Genomic DNA, 12,181 nt, shown 5'->3' with positions numbered 1-12,181 from the left:
TGAGTCTGCAATGTCCATTATACCACTGTGTATGTCTTACCCGTAGCTTGGCTTCCAGTTATAAGTAGAACAAGTGGTATTTGGTTTTCTGCTCCTGCATTGCTTCATGTAGGATACTGACCTCCGGTTCCATTCAAGTTACTGCAAAAGACCTTATTTCATTCTTTTTTTTGTGGCTGAGTAGTATTCTATGGTTTGTGTGTGTGTGTGTGCACATACTGAGCCATATATATGATACATATCAATCTAAATGTCCATCAAATGATGAGTGAATAGAGAAAATGTGTGTTTATGTGTGTATATACATACATATACACTCATATATATAGTTTATATATACATTATATATATTATACTATATATACACACACACACACAATTTTCTTTATCCACTCACCAGTTGGATGGGCATTTAGGTTGATTCCATATTTTTATGACTGCGAATTATGCTGTGATAAACATATGCATGCAGGTGTCCTTTTGATATAATGACTTATTTTCCTTTGGTTAGGTATTCAGTATTGGGATTACTGGATTGAAGAGTAGATCTACTTTTAGTTCTTCAAGAAATCCCCATACTGTTTTCCATAGAGGTTATACTAACTTGCATTCCCACTAGCAGTGAGTGGTTTGTTTTCCAATCCATCTGTGCCAACATCTACTGTTTTTGACTTTTAATAATGGCCACCCTGCCTAGAGGGAGGTGGTATCTCACTGTGGCTTTAATTTGCATTTCCCTGATGATTAGTGATGAGCATTTTTTCCTACATCCGCTAGCTATTTGTATATGTTCCTTTGAGAAATGTCTGCTAATGTCATTTTCCTACTTTTTAGTGGGATTATTGTTTTTTTCTTTCTTCCCGATTTGTTTGAATGTCTTGCTGGATATCAGTCCTTTGTCAGATGTAGAGTTGGTGAATATTATCTCCCATTCTGTAGGTGTCTGTTTCTTTGTTGATTATTTCTTTTGCTGTCCAAAGGTATTTAGTTTAATTAGGTCCCATTTATTTATTTTGTTTTGTATTTGCTTTGGGGTCTTAGTCATAAATTATTTGCCTAGGCCAGAAGAGTTTTCTTAAAACTTTATTCTAGAATTTTTGTGGTTTCGGGACCTGGATTTAAGTCTTTAATCCATTTTCAGTTGATTTTTGTATTTGGTGAAATACAGGGATTCAGTTTTATTCTTCCATGAGTGGCTATCCAAATTTCCCAGCACTATTTATTGAATAGCGTGTCATTTCCCCAGTGTATGTCTTTGTCTGTTTTGTCAAAGATCAGTTGGTTTTAGGTATTTGGCTTTATTTCTGGGTTCTCCATTGTGTTCCATTGGTCTATGTGTCTACTTTTATATCAGCATCATGCTATTTTGGCTACTATAATGTTGTGGTATAATTTGAAAATGGGTAACGTCATGCCTCCAAATTTATTATTTTTGCTTAGGATTGCTTGTTTTCTTTTTGGCTCCTTTTTTTCCATATGAATTTTAGAATTTTTTTCTAATTCTGTGAAAAATGACATTGGTATTTTGATAGAAACTGCATTAAATCTGTAGGTTTCTTTGAGCAGTATGGTCATTTTCACAATATTGATTCTTCTAGTTCATAAGCATGGAATGTTTTTCCGTTTGTGTCATGTACGATTTCTTTCTTAAGTGTTTCACAGTTTTGTTTTGTTTTGTTTTTTGCAGAGATCTTTCACCTTGCTGGTTATGTATATTCCTAGGTCTTTACTTTTTATTTCTGCAGCTATTGTAACTGACATTGAGTTCTTGATTTGATTCTCAGATTGGTTGTTACTGGTGTATAGTGGTGCTACCGATTTGTGTATACTTGTTTTGTAACCTGAGACTTTACTGAACTTATTTATCAAACCTAGGAGTCTTTTATGCAATCACCTCTTAACATTAACCTATTGCTGGTGGATATTGTCATACATTTTGCAACAAGCAATGTTGTGATGTTGAATCTTTTTTTTAACATCTAATTTTCCAGATGGCTAGATATCATTATATATACTTAATGCTTAGAACCAGTTTTGTTTGCAAAAAGCAACATAAGACCTTAGCTCTGTTCATTGGATCATTAGGCTCAATTTTTAGTTTTTGGTATATGTAATATAAAATGTTCTTATAATATCTAGTACAATATGATATATTATCTCCATATGTATAGATATATGGATTGATTTTTTGATGTTACACCTTTGTATTCCTTAAATTCTACTTGCCCATGATATATCAATCTTTCTATACATTGCCAAATTTTATTTGCTAATATTTTGGTAGTTTTAGGCTTAATATGCTCTTTTGTTTCTGGTTCTTCAAAGTAAGAGTACACAGAACTGATTTTAAGTCTTTCTTCTTTTCTTATACAATAGTTAAAGCTATAGTTTTCTGTGTATATACTAATTTAAGAATCCCGCAAATACACTGTGCGAGCAGTATCATTCATTCAAAATATTTTCTGGTTTCTCTTGTAACTTTTCCTTTTCGACTCATGGATTATATAAAATTGCTTATTTAATTTTCAAATTATTTTTCCAGGTATTATTCCTTTATTTATCTTTTTTCTTCTTCCTTTTCTTTTCTTTCTTTTTTTTTTTCTCACTGCAGTCTTCAACTCCAGGCCTCAAGCAGTCTTCCCATCTCTGCTTCCTGAGTCACTAAGATTAAAGGCATGAGTGACAATGCCAGCTATTCTGTTTTGTTTTGTAACAATGAGGACCCCATTATGTTGCACAGGTCCTGCCTTGGCCTCCCAAAGCATTGGGACTACAAGTGTTTGCCACCTTGCCCTGCCTTCTTTATTAGTTTCTAATTTAATTCCATTGTTGTCAGACAGCATATCAATGATATCAATCCTCCTGAACATATTGGTACTTGCTTTATAACCCAGCATATGGTCTATCTCAGGAAATATTCCATAGTATAGTAAGAAGAATGTATATTCTGATGTTAGGGTAGAGTTCTACAAATGTCAATTAAGTAAATTTGGTTAAACTTATTTCAATCTTCTGTACTCACGTTGATAGTTTTGTGTATTCACATCCTTTAATTACTGAGGGAAGAATGTTAAAATCCCCACCTATAATAGTGGATTTTTCTATTTGCCCTTTTAGAAAAGTTGTACATCATTTTTTAAAGCAAGGTGTTTAGGTGCATAAACATTTAGAATATTTATGTCTTCATGAATTGGTACAACTGTTTTAGAAATAAGAAAACTGAGACTCAAGCTAAATACATTTTCAGTAGGTTAGAATGAACTTAGTAACTGGTTATCTCTAGGGGGATATATAATCATCAAGGGGATAAAAAGAAGACAATACATTTGGAACTCAAATTGCCTCAGACTTTTCTCAGACAACTCACTGATTAGTAGAGAAAGAATGCTTATGGTTAATTAACAAACTAGAAGATAAAAACTAGTCTATTACATTAAGCAAAATTACAAAATCTGACTTATCTGATGGTTTATTCTTCACTCTAAGGCCCAGAAAAAGGCCGTACTTAAGAAAGGTGATAGAATTTGGTTTTGCTACTCTCGCAAGAACAGAAAACCAAATACCGCATGTTCTCACTCACAGGTGGGAACTGAACAATGAGATCACTTGGACACAGGAAGGGGAACATCACACACCGGGTTCTATTGTGGGGAGGGGGAAGGGAGGAGGGATAGCATTAGGAGATATACCTAATGTAAATGACAAGTTAATGGGTGCGGCACACCAACATGGCACATGTATGCATATGTAACAAACCTACACGTTGTGCACATGTACCCTAGAACTTAAAGTATAATAAAATAAATAAATAAATAAATAAATAAAAATGTGCCTGATTAAAGCCACACTTGACATGGATATTGTTTCCAGAAATCTGCATTGATATATACATAAACACAAGAACGTACAAGTATGAAGTACATTACACACTAGGCTGGAAGTGAAATATACGATAGCCAGAAAATATTAATATTCACTCAGGTGGGAGATATGGGAGTCTTGGGAGTTTCAACATAAAACGTTTTAAAAACCAATGGAAATTTCAATGTTGCTGCAGTCAGGCAAGATCTGCCATTGTTAATTATGCTAAGAATGCTTAAGTATGTTAGAAAACAGCCTCGTTTGTAAAACATACCAGCGTCTCTGCTTTTCTGTCTTCTCTCTGACAGTATTCTTGTGAACTCTGTTAACCTATGTCACATTTATAATTCTGCTCAAAGAGAAGCAATATCAAGGAAAAAAAAATAAAAGGGAGTGTTGAAAATATTAAGGCAAACATTGCCCAGCCCAGATGAAGAAGCAGAGGAGGATAATATTTGGACAAATTTGAGAGGAAGACAGAGAAAAACAGTATCTGCAAAGAGAGTAGAGGAAGGAAATGCTATCAACACTGTCAGGAAATACGGCCAAGTAGGAAAGAGAGTGGTAGAAAGAGTTCAAAAGGTAGATTAAGAATATTTTACAACCGATTCCTCCACTGTTCTCAAGTTCCGAGAAATGGCAGAAATCATATTCACAATGAGTTCACACTCATACCGAACACAGTGCGCTGATGGTGGAGACTTGAGAACTCTTTGGAAGATGAATTAAGGATAAACAAGGAAAACCATAGGCAAAAAAAAAAAAACAGGAGCAGAAGAGAGCAGCTGCCAAAAGATAGAAGCACTCTGGGTGCTCCCTCACCATAATTACTCATTAGTAAGTACCAGGAGCAGGAGGGACTCTGGGGTAGGTAGGACACGCTGGGTGGAATTCTGGTTTTCTGGGCAGTGAGACAGGTTGACTATTCTACCCATCACCAATGTCTGCTTGCTAGACTAAGCAGCAGCATAGGCACTTGGGCTAAATAAAGCACAATGGGAGTAACTCTGGGACACGTGGGACACCCAAGGGGGAAGGGAGACCACACTCTTGGGAAGCATGCACTGGCTCACCTCTCTTGAGACTCATCACCCCAGGTGCTAAGGACACACTGCAGAGTGCCCAGTCAGGTAGTAGCTTTTCCTCTTTGGCAAACGCTCAAGGTAAGTGGTGGGTAACAGACAATATTTTCATAAATAGACTCATAGGAAATAATTCACATACAGTTAAACACAGAGCCAAGAAGCACCTGGCCCACGAAAGAGAGGTACCAAATCCAGCAAATGGTTGAAGAAAAGGTCAGGAAATTAAGCATGCCAGGACTTTAAAGTGGATATTCCTAATATCATCAGTGAGAGGCAAGAAGAGATTTCATTTGTCTAACAAGTATACAAAGATCTTCAAAATTTAAGTATTTCTTCAAGATAAAAACTCAAAAGAGAGAGTGAATGGACAAAGCTCAATGTGAACCGGAAGAACAAACCAAAAGTTTCACAGTAACTTAGTAAACAACAAATCAAAGAAAAAAAAAAGTTAACGTAGTAATGGTAGGAGAGTTTCGGGACATTTTTTCCTTGCCCTTGCCCCACCTACTCCCATCTCAGCAGCAGCCTTGAAGATGGCAGCTCGTGTTTCCGGCATGGAACTCTGATCCCTGGATATGGAGGGAAGAGAGCAAACCTTATTTAAAAATTAAATTGTGGGTATATTCTAACCTGTCTAGAGGCTACCGGAAGGACTGACTGAATAAATAATTGTTGGTATATATAAACAAGGGAGTATTATTCAGTCTTTAAAAGGAATGTAGTACTAATGCCTACTACAATATGAATCTCAAAACATTATGTTAGTGAAAGAAGCCAAAGAAAAGGTCATATATTGTACAATGCCACTTACATAAAATATTCAAGATAAGTAAATCCAGAGAAATAAAAAGCCAATTATTGGGTGCCAGTAGCTGAGGGGAGGGGGAATTGGGAAAAATCGCTTGATTTGGTATGGGGTTTTATTGTAAAATGAAAATGTTTAAGAACAAGATAAAAATGGTGCTTACACCACATTATAAATGCACTAGATGCTGTGGACTTAATCATTTTAAAATGGTAAATTTTATGTTATGTCAATTTCATCTCAAGGTTTTTTTCTTAGTATGGCAAACACTGCAGGTGCAGAAAAATGTATTTTCAACCATAGCTTGTACCTGATTTTTCTGTCCTACACATGAAAGACAAATAAAGTAAAAATACTGTGTGGAATATGAAACTGTTCTTTATATTTTTATTTTTTTGAGACAGAATCTCACTCTGTCGCCCAGGCTGGAGTGCGGTGGTGCGATCTTGGCTCACTGCAACCTCCACCTCCCGGGTTCATACCATTCTCCTGTCTCAGCCTCCTGAGTAGCTGAGTCTACAGTGAAACTGTTTTTAAAACCAGAGAGAGGAAGAGATGAGAGAAGTAGGGAAGGAGAGAAAAACAACAAAAAAGAGAAGGGTTTGAGGTCGGGAGGGAAGGTATCAGGGAGGCCTAGATGGTACAAATCAGCACATTTTAATCTCAAGGTGGTTAGAACTAAGCAAATACTCTAACTTAGAATTACGCCTTCTTTAATGATTCCTCAGAAATAGGAAACATTACATACATAACCGGGTGACTTAACCAAATAGAGCTTGTCACTAGTCATGTCATCTAAAACTTACCTCAAAACTTTTCCTACACTACGCTCCTTCCAAAACTCAGCCAAAGAAAATAGTCTGGAACATTGAAGTTCCCCATTACATGATCTGGTCTTTTTCAGATGTTTAAACTACAAAAGTGAAAAGCTCACTCATTATTTGATATCTGTCCAGTTCTACCAATATACATTGCATCTATTTTTAAAAAGACAGAGGCGGTTTGCTGGGGTTGGGGTGGGGGGGCTTGATAATTTGTAATAGAGAGCCAGAAGATTAAATATTTACCTTCCAAAAGGTTCTGACTTTAGGTATTGGTTAAACAATGGAATTCCTGAACTGGCATACTGTGATGAGGTCCTACATTACGGAAAATCCATTCATTTCCACCTGGTGAAATCTGCCAGGCTGGTGGTGGCATTCAAATGAGTAGGTCCAGAAACCAGTTTCCAATAAACAGGGACTCTGTACAATAGAACACTATGCAAACAGCCATCAGAAAAGAGCTTAGGAGAGCGCCCAGAGCCAGCACCTCCCTGCTGTGAGTTTAAAGTGTATAAATTCAGTGTATTAGGTCTAAGGAGGATATTTATTAATAAGAAGCTCCATGCTGTCAAACAGAGCCCCACTAGCCCCACATGGAAAATACAGTTTCTGAAAGAGTGAAGAGGACAAGGACTGAAATTAGGATTTCATAATTTCTCAAGCTTTAAACTGAAATGTGAATAAAATCGTGAGTTAATTAGCCTTGTTGATCATATCCGAAAATGTTGTGAAATAGAATTAAAGGATGTATTACAGTGTTTTATCGCGAATCATGCTAGGATCACCCTACCAAGGTAGTTTCAAGTTCTCTGAAATAGAAACATGGATGTACTTATAAAGGAAGTAATTCTAGAAACAACGCTGTCATGCTATAGGCGCACATGTCCTGTCTATGAGAACACGCATTTAGGTGAGCCTGAATCCACACTGACAAATAAGATGTAAGAGTGCTTTGCTTAGAAGTGAAATTGCTTTCTGGAGCATTTCTTCATGCTGTGCCTCAAGTTGGCCTCAATAGAGGCAATTCTAATAGCCCAAGCTATTTAGGGACAGCATTAAATGTAACAACACATTTTGCACAGTTTTAAACTTTATTTTCATCTCATTTTCTTTTCTTTCTTTCTTTTTTTTTTTTTTTTTTTGGAGACAGAATTTTTCTCTTGTCACCCAGACTGGAGTGCAGTGGCACAATCTCGGCTCACTGCAACCTACACCTCCCAAGTTCAAGCAATTCTTCTGCCTCAGCCTCCCGAGTAGCTGAAATTATAGGCACCCGCCACCATGTCCAGCTAATTTTTGTATTTTTAGTAGAGAAAGGGTTTCGCTAATGTTGACCAGGCTGGTTTTGAACTCCTGACCTCAGGTGATCCGCCCTCCTCTGCCTCCCAAAGTGCTTGGAATTACAGGCATGAGCCACCATTCCTGGTTCATTTTTTCTTTAATGTGATCTTTTCTCTATTATATTTAATGGAATCACCCAAATGTTATGGTTGTGGAATTGTATAGTAAGCGCATGTTAAATTTTTAGAAATGCCAAATTATTTTCCAGAGTGTTTGCACTGCATTACATTCCTGCCAGCAATGTGTGAAAGATGGTACCATCACCGTAAATGTCAAATGTGGTATGTCTTCCTTCCATTATATCATATCATTTTGGAATAGCATAGCTGAATACCCTGCTTATCATCCTATTTTCTTCTTCACAGTATAGTAGTTTTTGTCTGTTAAGTATTTTTCAAAGATTGAATTGACAGATAGATCAAAGAATATTTCCTCTTCCCTTCTTTAATTTCCCAGGTCATTAGGCCACACAGTGCCTTTAAGATGCCCACAGAGTAGAGTCACCACCTGCAGGACAGAACCATTCAGTGCCAGGGAGGATGCCTGTGATGCTATTTCAGCTGGCCTCGACCTCGACCTGGTCTTCTTTTTTTTTTTTTGAGATGGGAGTTTCACTCCCGTTGCCCAGGCTGGAGTGCAATGGCATGATCTCAGCTCACTGCAGCCTCTGCCTCCTGGGTTCAAGCAATTCTCCTGCCTCAGCCTCTCGAGTATCTGGGATCACAGGTGCCTGCCACCACACCTGGCTCATTTTTTCGTATTTTTAGTAGCCTCCATGTTGGTCAGGCTGGTCTCAAACTCCCGACCTCAGTGATCCACCTGCCTCAACCCCCCAATGTGCTGGGACTACAGGTACGAGCCACCGCGCCCAGTCCCTGGTCTTCTCTTGAACGTATCACTTACCTTTGGATACTGAATATATTTTTCAACACTTATATGTTAGTCAGGGTTCTCTAGAGGGACAGAACTAATAGGGTAGGTGTATATCAAGGGAGATTGAATCACACGAGGTGAAGTCCCACCATAGGCTGTCTGCAAGCTGAGGAGCAAGGAAGCCAGTGCAAATCCCAAAACCTCAAAAGGAGGGAAGCCGACATTGCAGCCTTCAATCTGTAGTTGAAGCTCCAAGAGTCCAAAAGCTGAAGAACTTGGAGTCTGATGTGTGAGGGCAGGAAGCATCCATCACGGGAGAAAGAAGGAGGCTGGAAGACTAAGCCAGTCTAGTCCTTGCGTGTTCCCCTGCCTGCTTTTATCCTAGCCTCGCTGGCAGCTGATTAAATGGTACCCACCCAGGTTGAGGGTGGGTCTGCCTCTCCCAGTCCACTGACTCAAGTGTTAATCTCCTTTGGCAACACCCTCACAGACACACCCAGGAACAATATTTTGTATCCTTCAATCCAATCAAGTTGACAGTCAATATTAACCATCATGACTTAGATCTGAAGTCAGTCTTTTCAATTTCTATCATCAATGTCTGGATCTGAACTAAAGTTTTGCAAGCTCCCCCACTAGGTTTTCTAGTACCAATTTTTGTTTCCCTTTTGTTCCAACTTTTGTTTCTGATGCTACTTCTGGCGATAATGGGATAAGTGAATTATAGGTGTGTCATGATAACTTGGTTGCAAAATTCCATTATCATCCATTATAATGATCTTTTAGGTTTTAAATTCTTTTGAAATCATTATAGACTCCTAGGAAGCTGCTAAAATAGTACATAGAATCCCATAATACATTTTACTCAGGTTCCATCTGGTGACATCTTATAGTACAAAATCAAAAGCAGGAAATTGACATTGGCACAATACTGTTCACTGGACAATAGATCTTATTCAGTTTTCACCAGTTTTTACATAAGTTCCTTTGTGTGTGTGGGTGTCTGTGTAGTTCTATTCAATTTGATTCCATTTATAGATTTGTGCAACCACCACCATAAACCAACAGAGAACTGTTCAGTCACTACAAAGAAACTACCTCATGCTATCCCTTTATAGAAACACCCAGCTCCCTTCCCTTCTCTCTGTCTATGGAAATCAAAAATCTAATTTCCATCTTTATAATTTTTTTCTTTTTGAGAAATTTATATAAATGAAATTACACACTATGTATTTTGAGGGTGTACTTTTTCACTAAGCATGATGCCTTTGAGCTCACCCCAGTTGTGTGTATCAATAGTTAGTTTGGTTGTTGCTGAGAAGCATTATTACATTGTATGAACACACCAGACTTTATTGAACCATTCACTTGGTAAAGGACATTTATGTCATTTCCACTTTTTGGCTATTATGAATAAAGCTGCTGTGAACATTTGTGTACAAGTTCTTGCATGAACGTAACTTTTCATTTTTCTGGGATAGATGCCCAGGAGTATGAGTGCTGGGTTGTGTGTAAGTGCATGTTTACTTTGATAAGAAACTGCCAAATCATTTTCCATAGTGGCTGTACCATTTTTATATTCCCTCCAGCAGTGTGGGAGAGATACAGTTTATCCACACCCTCACCAGCATTTGGTGTAAGCACTGGTTTTTTATTTCAGCTGTTCTAATAGGTGGGTGGTGGTATGGTATCGTGGTTTCAACTTGCACTTTCTCAGTGGAACATCTTTTCATGAGTTTATTTGATGTCTACATCTCTTTTTGGTGAAAAGTCTGTTCATGTTTCTATCAGTTTGCTAGGACTGCCATAACCCACCACTGCCTGCATGGCTTAAACAACAGAAATAATTTTCTCACAGTTCTGGAATCCAGGAGTCCAAGATTAAGGTGTTGGTTTGGTTAACCAAAACAGAGGTGTTGGGTGTTGGTCAGAGTAACAAGGTTTGGTTTCTTTTGAGACACCTTTCCTTGGCTTGTGGTTGGCCATCTCTGTGCTGTGTCTCACATGGTCCATCCTCTGTGCATCCCCAGGGTCTCTGCTGTATCCTGTGGGGCCTCTCCTGTGCCCTAGTTTTCTTTTCTTTTCTTTTTTTTCTTTTCTCTTCTCTTCTCTCCTCTCCTCTCCTCTTCTTTTCTTTTCAAGACAGAGTCTCACTCTGTCGCCAGGCTGGAGTGCAGTGGCCCAATTTCTCGGCTCACTGCAACCTCTGCCTCCCAGGTTCAAGCGATTCTCTTGCCTCAGCCTCCCGAGTAGCTGGGATTACAGGCACGCATCATCGTGCCTAGATAATTTTAGAATTTTTAGTAGAGATGGGTTTTCACTATGTTGGCCAGGATGGTCTCTATCTCTTGACCTGGTGGTCTGCCCACCTCAGCCTCCCAAAGTGCTGGATACAGGTGTGAGCCACCTTGCCCGGTCTAATTTTCTTTTCTTATAAGGACTTCAGTCAGATTGGACTAGGCCACCTTAACAGTCTTATTTTAATTTAATCACCTCCGTAAAGTTCCCATCTCCAAATACAGTCACATTCTGAGATACTGGGGGTTAGGGCTTCAACACATGAATTGGGGTGGGGGGGACAAAATTCAGCCCATAACAGTGTCTTCCATCCATTTCTGAATTCAATTGTTTGTTTGCTTTGCTGTTGAGTGTTAAGAACTCTTTATAGGCCAGGCATGGTGGCTCACACCTGTAATCCCAGCATTTTGGAAGGCCGAAGTGGCTGGATTACCTGAGGTCAGGAGTTCAAGACCAGCCTGGCCAACATGGTGAAGCCCCGTGTCTACTAAAAATACAAAAAAAACATTAGCTGGGCGTGGTGATAGGCACCTGTAATCCCAGCTACTTCACAAGGCTGAGGCAGGAGAATTGCTTGAACCTGGGAGGCAGAGGTTGCAGTGAGCGGAGATCGTGCCATTGGACTCCCACCTGGGCAGCAAGAGCAAAACTCTGTCTCAAAAAATAAATAAATAAAAGAGGGTTTTTGTATATTTGAATATATTTGGGACACAAGTCGTTTCTTGCATGCATGGTTTGAAAATATTTTCTCCTAGTCTGTATCTTTCCTTTTCAACCTCTTAACATGTTTTTTCTCGGACCAAAAGTTTTAAATGTTAATGGGATCCAGTGTACCAGATTTCTCTTTTATGAATTGCATTTGTGAGGTCATGTCCAAGAACTCTTTGCCTTGGGTTTAGTTTTATTATGACCTATGTTATTTCAAAAATTTCTATAAGAAAACATGTATTGTTTATGTCATTCATTACATGGACGATTATATCACTCAGGATCTCCTGTATGAAATCCTGACTGAAGGATGACTTTTAGAACAGTGCTTCTCAAACTAATGTGCATGTAAATCATCAGGGATCTTGTTTAAACGTAGATTCTAA

Source organism: Rhinopithecus bieti, unplaced genomic scaffold, assembly GCF_001698545.2.
Source record: "Rhinopithecus bieti isolate Rb0 unplaced genomic scaffold, ASM169854v2 scaffold_20098, whole genome shotgun sequence".
NCBI classification, from domain to species: Eukaryota; Metazoa; Chordata; class Mammalia; order Primates; family Cercopithecidae; genus Rhinopithecus; species Rhinopithecus bieti.
This window is presented reverse-complemented; position numbering follows the sequence as displayed.